A 14,378-nucleotide genomic window follows, 5' to 3' on the forward strand; every position below is an offset into this window, starting at 1 on the left:
TACCACTATGGTCATGAAGAACACCCCCTACACCAGCCAGCCCAAGATTACCTAAGCTGCTACCATTTGTATTCAATTTCACCCAACCATCTTGTGGTCTAGACCATCTCACCATACACACTTGCATAGGTTTAGGGGCAAATATCAAGATCTCCAATCTATTTAAGATAGCCACATCCTGATTAGAAATCTTAGAGACTTTCATAATCAATTGCATAATCCTGCAAAGTCAAAAAATGATAACATGCCAAACCGACTCCACATTAGAAACCTTACCTTCATACAGTACTTTGCAACGCCAATCCCAAAGTTTCAGGAAAACTATGGAAGGGAGAAGACCAAAAATAGTTCTAACTTCAGAAGACTTATTAGCGCTACGGAACCAAAAATTTATTTGTTCCTGCCAAGTTTGATACACACTCATGTGAACATCTAACTGAGTCCCAGCCATATGCCAAATTTGATGAGCAAAATCACCAGTACAAAGCACATGATTCAAATCCTCAACCTGTCCCCCAGAACAACATTGACATTCAGAAACCAAAGTAGAGGAGGCGACCTAACACAGATACAATTTCAAGCACTTTTTGTAGTAAAATTACCAGCTGAGTCATTTAACCAGATTAAAACATCTTGACCTTCCTTCCTCTTAGCCAAAAAATTACATACGTCGAAAGCTTTTTGGGGACCCACAAGCCTTTCCAGAAGAGGAACATCCCACCCATTATTGAGACAACACTCAATAATTTTCAACAAAGGCTGCTCAATAACAAGATAAAACATACTGAGTGGACCACTCTCCGCCCAATTATCATGCCAAAAAGAAATACTTCTAACAATAGATTTCCAAAATTGAGTACCCTTATTAGGCATCATCAAAGAAAGATGATTACCCCTTACATACTTCCCCCTAAAGAACTCCGCCCATAAAGACTGGGCAGTAATCAGATGCTAAGCAAGTATCAAATGTAAAGCCTTCTGAATATCCCCAAAGGCCCGGATACCCAAACCTCCTTCCTCAATAGGCCTACAAATATTATTCCAAGCAACCCATTTCCTCTTGCTTTTACCTTCAAACTCACCCCAAAAAAAGGAGCTCAAAAGTTTATTCAACATCATAATCACAGTTTTAGGAACAGTTAAAACAACCAAAAGATGAGTCGTCATGCTTGATAAATCATGACGAAGGAGAATAGCACGACCACTAGCAGAAAGCATTTTCATCTTCCAACCAGCTATCTTCTTCTTAATCTTCCCAAGCAGCTCACCAAAATCACCAACTTTAAGTCTACCATCCACAACCCAGACACCTAAATATTTAAAAGGAAAAGAACCTCAGAAAAACCACTAAAGCAAAGAATGGAATATTTCCTAGAAGGAGAAATTCTTTTAGAAAAAAACATAGCACTTTTCTCTCTCCTAAGAACTTGCCCTGTCCAAGTCTCATACGTATTCAACACCTCCATCAAACCTCTCATGGACCTCTCACCACCATTAGCAAAAATAACAATATCATCCGCATACATAAGATGAGAAATAATGGGGGTACCACGAGCTTGAGTAAATTGACAAATTTTTCCATTCCTGAAAGAATTCTTAAGAAGACGAGATAACACATCTTGCATAATAATAAATAAATAAGGTGAAAGCGGGTCACTTTGCCTCAAGCCGTGCTCACCTTTTAAAAAATCCAACTAGGTGTCATTCATCATGACAGAATACCAAGGAGTGGTGATACAAGCATTTATCAAAGTACAAAACTGAGAGGAAAACCCAAAAGCATTCAAGACATGTAAAAGAAAATTCCAACCAACTCTGTCATAAGCTTTGGACATGTCAAGTTTAACCAAAACATTCCCCCAATTACAAGATTTATGAATAGACTGAACCATCTCCTGTGTAAGATTGATATTCTAAAATATACTACGCCCAAGAATAAACGCCCATTGCACTTGAGAGATAATCTTACTAAGCAAGTCCGATAGACGGCCCACAATAATTTTAGCACAAATCTTGTAAATCACCGAGCAAAAACTCATAGGCCAAAATTTATCAAAACCTGAAGGCTTATCCACCTTAGGAATTAAAACAATAAAGGAGGCAGTATAAAATCTGGGAAATGAATTATTATGAAAAAAACTAAGAGATAGCACTCAATAAATCATCTTTAACCAGATCCCAACAAACCTTATAAAAACTCAAATCAAAACCATCCGGACCAGGACTACTATCAATGGGAATACTAAAAAGAGCATCCTTATTCTCCTCTAAAGAAGGAGCTCTACAGAGTGCCATATTTTTATCAGCAGTAATCACATGGGAAATCAAATCACAAAGATTTGGCAACTCACTATTAGCCCCAACCCCCAAAAATTTTTAAAATACTCAACAGTAGTAGTATGAATAACATAAGGGGTATTTAAACAAGTACCATCAACTAGATGCATCTCCTTAATCCTTTTGTGTTTTTTGGCATTAAGATAAGCATGATAAAACTTAGAGTTTTGATCCCCATCTTGCAACCAACTTTTCCTCTCTATCCCTCCAATTAGAAAGATCCAACTTAGTCAGCAAGAGTTCATTATCATCATCTATATTAAAACAAGTTTGAAGCCTATCTTCCAGACTCTCAATGTGTTGCTCTAATTGATTAATGATAATCTCAGTCCTACCAAAAACAGACCGGTTCCAATCCTTTAAAGCCACCTTAACCCTTTTCAATTTAAGAGAAAGATTAAACAAGCCAACAACATGCCCCTCTAATCTCCACACACTCTCAACAAAATGAAAAAAATCAATATGATCAGTCCACAAAAACTAAAACCGAAATGAACTAGGACCATACCTGAAAGGATCTTCACCCATTTGGATCACCAACGAGGAGTGATAAGAAGTAGTACGAGCCAAAACCTGAAAGAATACATTAGAAAAACAATTAAAAAATTAGAATTGATGAAACATCTCTCTAACCTTGCCCATCGACGAGCCAGTCCGTGTTGACCATTACACCAAGTCATTCTTGGGCCATTAGAGTACATATCCAACCAACCATTGTTATGAATACACAAGTTGAAATCTTCCATGGCTGCAAAAGGACGAGGATGACTGCCTAGCCATTCCGAATCATTCTTGATAATGTTGAAGTCCCCAAAATAACCCAAGGAAGGTTACCACACCCAGAAGCTTCTAGGTCCTCCCACAACATTTTCCTCTCTAACCAAGTGCATTTAGCATTCACAATGGTAAGAACATAAACATGCCCATTCTCTTCGGTTTTTACTGACACAAATTGATTAGACCCAGCCAACCAATGAACAAAAACTGTAGAATTCCAAAGTAACCAAATTTTCCCATTTTGCTCTTCATTAGTAAGAAACAACTTAGTTAAAACGCCCTAAAAATTTAGGAATTTTATCTACCTTCAACAAAGGTTCGGCCAAAGCAATAATATTACGAAATCTTCTAATAAGTTTCTTCAAACGCGTATGAGAAGTACTGAGACCCCTAATATTCCAAAAAATAATTGGGCTTATCATAAATTCAGTTTGGAAGGGCGAGTAACCACCCTAGTGGAACTTCATTTTTGAGACTTACCAATCATAAACTTAGGGCCTTCTGAATCAGAGCAATAATATTTGGACATATCACCTTTCAGCTTATCCCGCTCCAATTCACAATCAAAATTAATGGCAATGTTCAATTCTTGCTCGTCAACACGTTTACACCCATCATGGGCAATATCTTCATCACCTTCCTCTTCAAGTTCCTCAATTAAAATCGATTCCAAATGAACATTTGCACTGGGCCCATTACCAAGTGCAACTCATTAGAACATCCCAAAACCGAATCAGCAGTCTGATTAATCTGCTTCCCCTGAAGTTGGACCTTAATATTGGACCCAATGGAAACCTCTTCCTCACACAACCCACAAGAAGACTTACACTCCATCCCTGTACCTGCATCACCTTCAGCAGCAACACTCACCAACGGAATTGTTGCCAAGTCCTTGACACCCTCTTGAGCTGCTACAAATTTTGCCTCCCTAGTCAAGAAAGGAACAACCTCTATCAAAGGCTCCTTCTCAGGTAGAATCGGTTCCTCCACCAGCACTACTTCATGTGGTCCTATATTCTTTTCAACCTGAATAGAGTTATTAGCCACTGCATGCGGAACTACAACTAGCTCTTCTACCACATTTTTTTCAACTTTTTTAACCCAAATCTGTCCGCTTTTCACCTTCTTCTTTTGATCATTTCCACTTTTGCAAGTTTTTTGGTTATGGCCCTGACACCTACATATATTGCAATACGCAGGTAAAGTTTCAAACACAACTTCTTGTTTGTGACTTCGAGGTTGACTGGGTTTCGTTATCCAAAAGTGCGAGATCGGTTCCTGTGAAGCGTCCACCTCTAGGCAAACCCTAGTACCATCAGTTCTAGTGGCGCAAGTCGTGGAGTTGTCTCGATGTATCAGTTCTCCAATGGGTGCCGTAAAATAGAGGAATGGTATAAATTCGATGGGAGGACTGGCAGAAATACGCACACCGGAACCCATGACGGTTCAAAAAATTCATCAAAGTCTGGCCTCCATGCAAAAGATCTATAAGGAACGCCATTGATGTCAAAAGATTCATGGGACAAATATTTATTAAAATCACTTTCATTGGATTATCGAACAAACACATGCCGAGGCCTTTGCATAGCAGAAACAATAGGCATACTTGACAATTCCCAGCGGCAGCATATAAAGGCCCTAATGGCATCCAAAGATGGTCTTTGCCGTAGAAATTTCAGAACCAAGGAGAAACGGAAGGGTTCAATAGTCTTCTCCACTTCCTTGACTGAGAACGTGAAATACAGTTCTCCATCAATGGTTTTCGGATGACAAAACGATACTTCCATCTTCGGTAATGGTTGGGGCACCTCGGAGATAAGATCAGCAAACGACCAAGGATGGCCAACCTTAGGCGGCGACCCATTAGTTGCGGCCATGCAGCCTACGTAAAAACCCAAACGAACGGGAAAAACGAAAACAATAACAGAGCAATTTCACGTAAATAAGGAAAGTTTTGCCAAATATATGGATTTGATATGAAACATAATTGAACAACAGTGAAGAACTTCAAAAGGAATAGGTCTATAGGATTGAGTGTGATATTAGCCAAGAACTATGATAACATGTTAGAAAATGAGATGGCGAAGATAGAATGAGAGTGAGAGACTTTGAAAATTACATCTTTCTTCTACTCTCAATTGTAATTGATATTATCTTGATTTAATTTTTATTATATTTAAGATATTTATCTTTTTTTTTTTATCTCAATGTAATTTTTCTATAAATATCAATCTATGCCTTTTATTCAATTTATAATTGAGAGTAGAAGAGAGACGTAGCATTCAAGACTCTCCCTCCTCCTCTTTTCTCCATTTCCTTACCTATTATATTTTATTTTCTATGACCAGGATTGAGCTGGCTAGAAAAGTGTTTAATATGGAGGGGGGGAGGGGGGAAGACACGGGAAGTGTAAGTGGACATGATATTGGAGCGGAAAAATAAAAGAGACACAAGAAGTGTTTGACGAAAGACTGGAAAAAGGGCAAAAAACAACGATGCTGACGTTAGTCGAGTGGCTCTTGATACCATGAAAACACCAACTGAGGTAAAATATCTATTCACACTATTTGCATTATAGATAATATACAGAATTGCAACTACACATTTGGGAAGAGAAAAAGTGTCATGATTGATGCCACTCCTTGCAGTGGTGGAGATCTTGTTATAAACGATTTGCCTTTTGAGAGTGCATGACTTTTACAAGCTGTTGATGTGCAATTATTGCCATCTATAGAAGATATGGGAGGGGTCAAAATCTGCTATGCTCCATTATTGTATGTGTTTCTCCTTGTATTGCATAAACATAATGAAGCGGAACTAGGTGAATGATAAAACGTTTAAATTATGGCTTGTTTTGTCCTACGGGAAAGCGTGGTTTTGCAATGAGAGTTGGATTAGATATCCTGTGCATCGTAATCCCGAAAACCTCTTTCATATCAAAATTTTCAACTACGGTACCAGGAGGAAGATACCAATCAAAACTGTGGAGAAGTTTAGCTATAGTGAGCTCAATAACTGTTGTTCCAAATGTCATTCCTGGGCATATTCTTCAACAAGCACCAAAAGGTATTAGCTCGAAATGCTGCCCCTTGAAATCGACAATGGTACCCATAAATCTCTCTGGCTGAAACATATCTAGGCTTTCCCAAGATTCTGAATCTCTCCCTATTGCCCAGGCATTGAAAAAAAAAACGTGTTTTGGCTAGAATATCTTACCCTTCGATATTCACATCTTCCGTGGATTCTCTAGGTACTAGAACTGGAGCAGGACGATGAAATCGTAAGATCTCTTTGATGACAGCTTTAATGTAGTGCAGGTGAGGCAGATCACTCTCTAAAACAACGCTTCTATGATCTCCAACGATGTTTCGTACTTCTGCTTGTGCTATTTCCATGACTTTGGGGTTCAAGATGAGCTCTGTCATTCCCCATTCAAGGGTGATAGACGTTGTATCAGATCCTGCAGTAAACATGTCCTGCCGTGACAATAATATATGAGAAATATTGATATCTATTCTAAAAGTTAAGCTAAATATCGCATATAACATGCATAATATTGTATGATGGTGAAAAAATAAAAAACTAAGTATTGCATATTGTAAGAATTGAATCATAGAGCTTTGCACAGCAACAATTAACAAAACCAGAGCACGATAAGTCAAGAAGAAAAAGAGGCAAAGTCGATGGTGAAGAAGTAACCAGGTGTGACTATATACACATATGTACACTTGAAATAAATCAGAAAAGAAATGTACAAAAAAGAAAATGACAGCTTTACATATTACAATTGAAACTAAACGACCTGCAGTTTATCTTGCCCTGTATCATCTAACACCTCCCCGGCAAGATGGAGACTAGTAATTTACTATTCCCATCTTGGAGAGATGTGAGTGTAGAAGATAAGAGGGAAAGGCTTTAGTAAAGGTGTCAGCCAATTGATTGTTGGAGGAGACATGTGTAGTAGTAATCTGTTCAGCTTGAATTTGGTCTCTAATCAAGTGGCAATCGAGCTCAATATGCTTCGTCCTCTCATGAAAAACCGGGTTTGTAGCAATATGAAGTGCTGCCTAATTGTCACAGAAGAGAAAAGCAGCTTGTTGATGGGAAATACCAAGATCTTGAAGGAGATAACGAAGCCAAGTTAATTTTGTGCATGTGGCAGTCATACTTCCATACTCAGCTTCAACTGATGAGCAAGAAACAACAGTTTATTTCTTGGATTTCCAAGATACCAAGAAATTTCCAAGAAATATACAATACCCTGTAGTTGAGCGATGAGAATCTGGGCAAGAGGCCCAATCTGAATCACAATAGGCCTTGAGTTGGAATGTAGACGAAGAAGGGAGGGGAATTCCTTGACTTGGAGCTACTTTGATATACCTTAGAATTCTGTATGTGGCTACCAGGTGGGGAAAGGATGGACTGGCCATAAACTGACTTAGTAATTGTACAAGAAAACAGAGATCTGGCCGAGATATGGTAAGGTACAAGAGCCTCCCAATGAGTCTTCTATAAATGCTAGGGTCACAAAGAGGAGTCCCTTCATCCTTGCTAATTTTAAAATTCTAGTCAAGAGGAAGTTTTAGGGGTTTAAAACCTAACATGCCAGCATCAGCTAATATGTCCAAGGCATATTTTTTCTTTGGGAAATGTGAATTCCCTTGATGATCTAGCAATTTCTAAGCCTAAAAAATAACATAGGCAGCCAAAGTCCTTAATTTTGAATTTAGAATGAAGAAAGGACCGAATGGAATCAACTAAGGCTTGAGAATTGCTAGCCACAAGAATATATCAACATAAACTAATAAAGCAAGAAATGAATGTCCATCATGCTTAGTAAATAAGCTATAGTCAGCTTTAGACTGAATAAAACCAAACTCTAGCAAGGATGAGGTAAGTTTGAAATTCCACTATCTTGAGGCTTGTTTAAGCCCATAAATGCTCTTGAGCAGCTTGCAAACTTGGTGGGGCTAACCTTTAGTGTACCTGAGTGGTTTTCTCATATAAATTTCCACTTTCAAATCACCATTTAAAAAGGCATTATTTACATCAAAGTGATGTAAATACCAGCCTCTAATAGCAGCAACAACAAGAAGGCATCTGATAGTAACAAGTTTACCAACAGGAGAAAAAGTCTCATGAAAATCTATGCCTTCTTGTTGTGTGTAGCCCTTGGCTACCAATCTAGCTTTAAGTCTCTCCATAGTTCCATCAGACTTAAATTTAGTTTTGTAAACATACTTACAATCAATAGCTTCTTTTCCCGGAGGTAAGTCTATGAGTGTCTAGGTTTGATTGTGTTCCAAAGCCTCAAGCTCAGCCTCCATTGCTTGACACCAACCAGGATCCTTCAAAGCCTGTTTGTAAGACGTAGGCTCGGTGTAGAGAGAAATGGAGGATGTGAAAGCTTGAAATGAGGGATTAAATTTTTGATAAGATAAATAATGACTTAGAGGGAAACCTTACCATTTAAAACAGGTGCATCCTTGGAAGTCGACTATTCAGGGGGAGGCAGCAAAGCATGGTGACAGTGAAAATCTTTGAGTTATTTTAAAGCTTTTCTGAGTCTAGTGGATCTTCTAAGGAGTTAAGGGGGTGTGATAAGAGGTGGAGGGGAAGGTGAAGAAATTGTGGGTACTGAGGGAGGAAAAGTGCTGCCAGTGGTCTGCTCAGGATTGAAATTATGAGGTGGAGTGGAATCAGTTGAGAGAAATGACTCAAAGCTGGAAAAAACTGGTAGTGAAGATTCTGTGGAGTGAGGTGAGGAAGATGTGGATTGGTGGAAAGGAAAAATGGACTTATGAAAAATAACATCCCGGGAAATAAAAATGGTGTTAGTGGTGAGATCTAAAAGTTTGTAGCCTTTGGTCCCAAAGGGATATCCAAGGAACACACATCTTAGACCCCTAGGGTCAAATTTTTGTCTAGGGTGTGACAAGATGGCTGCAAAACAGAGAGAGCCAAAAACTCTCATATGAGCATAAGAATGTGGTATTTTCAAAAGGATTTCATATAGAGATTTATTTTGTAAAATGGGGGTGGGCAGCCTGTTTATTATGTAAGTGGCTGTGGGTACACAGTCACTCTAATATATCAAAAGTAAATTTGATTGGAATTGAAGGGCTCGAGCTATATTGAGTATATGTTGGTGCTTTCTCTCAATAATGTCATTTTGTTGAGGGGTTTACACACAACTTCTGTGGTGGATGATGCCCTTATTATTGAAAAAATTGGTCATGAAAAATTCAGCACCATTATCACTTCTTAGGATTTTATCTTGAGTCCAATATGAGTTTCCACCAAATTGTAAAAGGATTCAATGCAAGTTCTTGTTTCATACTTATTTGCCAAAAAATAGAGCCAAGTTGATCGAGAGAAATCTCCATTATGGTCAAGAAATATCTTGACCTATCATGTGCAATGGTAGGGCTAGGACCCCATAAGTCACAGTGAATGAGTTCAAAAATTCTTGAGGAAAGATGAGTGTTGTCATTAAAAGGTAATGTATGGGATTTGGCTAATGGGCAAACACTGCAAGGATTTTTATTAATGAAAAATATTTGTTTGCTTACAAAGGGATCAGCAATCATTCTAAGCCTAGGAACTTATAAGTGACCTAGGCGATAGTGCCATAGGTCATGGTGAGTGACTGTGTTAACAATAGGAGAAAAAGTATTGGAAACTTTGTGAGTATGAGATGTAGAATCTAATAGAGACTGTGCAAGGGCTAATGGTGAAATTTCTAAGCAAACCAAGTGGTATAATCCATGCTTGAGTTCACCATTCCTAATCGTTTTCCAAGAAAACAAGTCCTAAATGAAACGGTAATGAGAAAAAAAAAAACAAAAACAAAATGCAACAAGTTAGAGAATGGGTCAACTTAGTTGCTGAAATCAAGTTGAAAGAGAATGAAGGGACACAAAGAACATCCCGTAAAATGAGAGTATTAGTTAATTGAATGTCACCAATGTGAGTAATAGGAGCAGAACTCCCATTAGGAAGCTTAACAAAGTAAACAACAACGGTTTAATTGAGGTAAAAAATGAGGAATTACAAACCATATGGTCTGTAGCCCCTGTGTCGAGTATCCAACTAAAAGAAACATGGTGTGAGGTGCTCTGTGTGTGTATAGAAAAGCAAGTGTATATACCATACATGTTTGATGGATGAATGGAAGAAGAAGATGGTTGAGAGGAAACTCCTGAGTGGTTGATAACAGCAGAAGTTGAAGGATCCTGTGGCTGGATCAAAGACAGTAGCTGTTGGTATTGAAGCTTGGTCAAACCAATCTTGTCATCACTAGCAACTTCAGAATCAAGAGCCGGTGAATAAGAAGCCATATGAGCACTCATTCTAGAAGGGGGCTGCTTTTTGGTATGAATTTTGTGACCAAGTGGATATCCAACCAACTTGTAACACTTGTCAAGTGAATGACCAGTTAAATGACAATGTGAACAAGTAGGAGCAACAACATTGCCAAGTTTGAAACAGCTTTCCAAGGAATGACTAGAGATCTTACAGTGGCTGCAATATGGGCGGTCCTTCTTGGAGGATTGGTTTGATTTGGAGGTCTGTTTGGGAGGGGAATAAGGTTTTTGAACAGCCATGGCCATGGTTTCAGGGGAGGGTACATTAGATAGCATCTGATGATGCATTTCTTGTTGCGGAATCAGTGAAAAAACTTCGGTAATAGATGGGATAGGGTCCATCAACATAATCTGGTCACAAATGGGAGAATATGAGTCATGGAGACCCATTAGAAATTGTAGGATACAATCTCTCTAGTATCGGTCTGAAAGGATTTTCATGGTTCCACAAGTACAAGCAGGAAGGGATCATAAAGAGAAAGTTCATCCCAAAATGTCTTAAGCTTGCCATAGTAGATACTTACAGAGTTGAGCTCTTGTAGAAGACTAGAGAGTTACTTCTTGAGTTGAAAAATGCGTAGGCTATTCTGATGTGAGAAATGTTTCTCTAGGTCCTTCCAGATGGCTTGAGCATCATCGACGAGCACCACACTGGTCTTGATAGATGGACTGATGGAATTTTGAATCCATGAGACCACCATATCATTACACCACTCCCATAGATCGAGTAAGGGTCCAAGGGATCGGTAGGTTGCTGCAAAGAACCAGTGATGAAACCAAGCTTGTTCTTGGCACGGAGAGCACGATGCATGGCACGAGACCATGTGCCGTAATTATCAGAAGTGATGGGCTCAGGAACAAGAGTAATGGTTGGGCTGTCTCCATGGTATACACGAAAAGGGTTGGAGAGGTCAGAGAGATTGAGGTGGCGAGACAAGGTAAGGGTGTTATTGTGGTTGGGTGGAGGGTTAGATTTAGGTGAATTGGGTGGAGTCTGAAGGTTAGGGTTAGGTTCTACCACGAAATTACATCTCACTAGCTCTTGATACCATGTAAGGAATTGAATCAAAGAGCTTTGCACAACAACAATTAAACCAGAGCACGATAAGTCAAGAAGGAAAGAAGGCAGACTCGATGGTGAAGAAGAAGCAATTTCCCCTTTCTAGAATTAATTCAATACAGTAACCAGGTGTGACTATATACACAAAAATATCCTAACTGACTAACAAACCAATCTAATAATCTAATGACATATGTACACTTGAAATAAATCAGAAAAGAAATGTACAAAAAAGAAAACCACAGTTTTACATATTACAATTGAAACTAAACGACCTACAGTTTATTTTGCCCTGTATCATCTAATACATGTGGGGACTTACCAAGATGATAGCTTTGATATTATCCATAGTGATTGGTAGATCGCCGGATCCATTCTTTTGTATATCGAGTAAGACATCCACAAGGTCCTTGTGCTCCTCTGTTTCTCTCTCGTGATTGAGATGTTCACTCAACAACTGATCAAAAAGTTTATCAAAGCTTCGAAAAGTCTTTTGAAGTCTAGATTTCCTACCCGTTAGACTATTTACGAATGAAAAATGATTTGTACAAGTCCCAAATAGACAAGTCTCATACAAGTCTTTGTCAAAAAGTGGATCCCACTTTAAAAAAGTGTAAAAAAAACTATTATTTATTAGTGAGACCCATTGTTTTATAAAAGGCTTGTATGAGGCTTGTCTATTTGGGGCTTGTATCTAGCATTACTCTTTACGAATTCCATGGAATGGAAGAAATCTACTAGGCTAAATCCTCCGAGCAATACTTGAAACTCCTCGAGCATTTGATGGAAGCCATAGCGATCGTATTCCCCTCCACCTGAGAAATCTCTTCCAAATACAACCCGGCAAAGGACATCATTTGCGTAGAGTCCAAGCATCTTGGTTAGATTGGTGGTGGAAGGATAGGAATCTGCAACTCGATGAACCAAACGAGCTACTTCTTCTTCCCAAACGAGTCTATATGATTGAACTCTTTTAGCACTAAAAAGTTCAAGTATGCATATTTTTTGAACGTGCCTCCAGGAATCACCATAGGGGGAGAAGGTAATATCGGTGCAACCATACATGATATGCTTTGCTGAAAAGAATTGTGGCGGCTAGATAGCGCAAGATCATGGGTTTTTATTACCACTGCTGGGATCTGGCCAAGCTGTAAATAAATTATTGGTCCGAACTTCTCTGCCAAACACTTGAGAGAGAGATGAGGCATTTTCCCTAGCTGGTGAAGGTTACCAATGATGGGTAGCTTTGGAGGGCTTGGTGGGGGATTGGAGTTTCTTTTCCCTGCTGACTTCTCCTTCAAGACACTAAAAGAAAAACGGGTTTTTGTGACTATTTAATTGTGACGAAAAGATCATTTGTGATCAAAACAGACTCATTTTAACTGTAAATAATCATTTCGCTGGAATTAACTGGCCACAAATAAACAGTTTTCTTGTAGTGAAAAAAACTTCAGGGACATGAGGAAAATAATGCATGCAATGAACAACAAAGGTTGGAAGCTTTCCATTAACCATTGGAGAAAAGCCATTGGAGTTCTCAACAAAGATAGTGTAGTAGCAAGTGTAATTCTCAACATATAAGCATGCTCATGATTTATGGATAGATTTGCAGCTGTTGCTTTTTTCCATTTATTAATTTTTTTTGTTTATTTAGTAAATTCTTGCTCTTTTTTCTCCCTTTGCTCTGGTACCAATTAAATCTTATCCATCGTCGGACCTAAATGTTAAGGTTACAATCTAATTCAAACCAACGAATTTCATCAGCTTCATCGAAAGATGGCGACGTTGCCAACCCTTCAACCAAGAATATTACAAACTAAATTGTCAGAGATATGGACAATAAATATCCCCAAGAGTAGAGAGACGTACAATTCATTACTCTTGTACTAATTTGTTGGTTTGTATGTGTGCGTAGAACACAAGAAGAATTTCCAGGCCCAGTTCCGTAACTCTTGTCTCTTATAATAATTAATCTGAAGGCTCTGTTTTGAAAAAACTAATACAACCCAACCAAAATTTCCAGGCCCAGTTCCTAGAGATCACTCTCATTTTCTTTCATGACAAACAATATTATTGACTGTGAGGCTCGCATGCATGCACTTGGTCTCAAAGAATATTCCAGTGCTGAACTTACTGATATTATCCCGTGGGCGGGACGGCTCAATAATTGAGTCAAGGTAAAATTTAAGTGAGTTTATAATTATAATATAATAAAATATAAATTATTATATAGAATATTTTTAAATTTTTTAATAAAATTAGATTTTATTGAAAATCTTTAAATACAAATTTTATGAATTTATATATACAACAACTTAAAATGATGCTTCAATGTAAATTTTATGTCTTAATTTAGCAAGATTTTAAAAAAATTATTTAAAATATAAATAATTCATTGAATTACTTATATAAAAAAATCATTGTATTACATATTAAATTTAGTATTATAGGGCCTTGCAAATATTGAAAATTATAAAAATTATTTAAGATTTTATTTAATAAAATGGTTTTTTATTTATTTTTAAATAAATAATAATAATAATAAACAGCTCCTTTTTATTTTTGGAGGCTTACGTAGGGTGGACCTTAAGCAATGGCGGGAGTCCTGTACGACAAAATATTATTGGAACCATTATTTTTGTCTTGTTACCGAATAGTGAATACCCATTAAAAATCAACATGCATGGGTGGTTCTTTTAGCTCTTTTCTTTTATAGTTTTTGGGCATGTAAAATTCATATTCGGTCGTAATAATATTTTGGGCCAGTAACATATTCAAAAATTACCCAATAAACATCAAATAGGCTTCCCCACAAATAATAACTTAAAAAATAATTA

General features: G+C 37.8%; 1 pseudogene; it reads right to left on the bottom strand.

Annotated features, from left to right (window-relative positions):
• Positions 1–5,600: 5,600 nt before the first annotated feature.
• LOC121234553 lies at positions 5,601–13,070 on the bottom strand (annotated as a pseudogene).
• Between the last annotated feature and the right edge of the window lie 1,308 nt (positions 13,071–14,378).

Source organism: Juglans microcarpa x Juglans regia, chromosome 6D, assembly GCF_004785595.1.
Source record: "Juglans microcarpa x Juglans regia isolate MS1-56 chromosome 6D, Jm3101_v1.0, whole genome shotgun sequence".
In the NCBI taxonomy this organism is placed as follows: domain Eukaryota; kingdom Viridiplantae; phylum Streptophyta; class Magnoliopsida; order Fagales; family Juglandaceae; genus Juglans; species Juglans microcarpa x Juglans regia.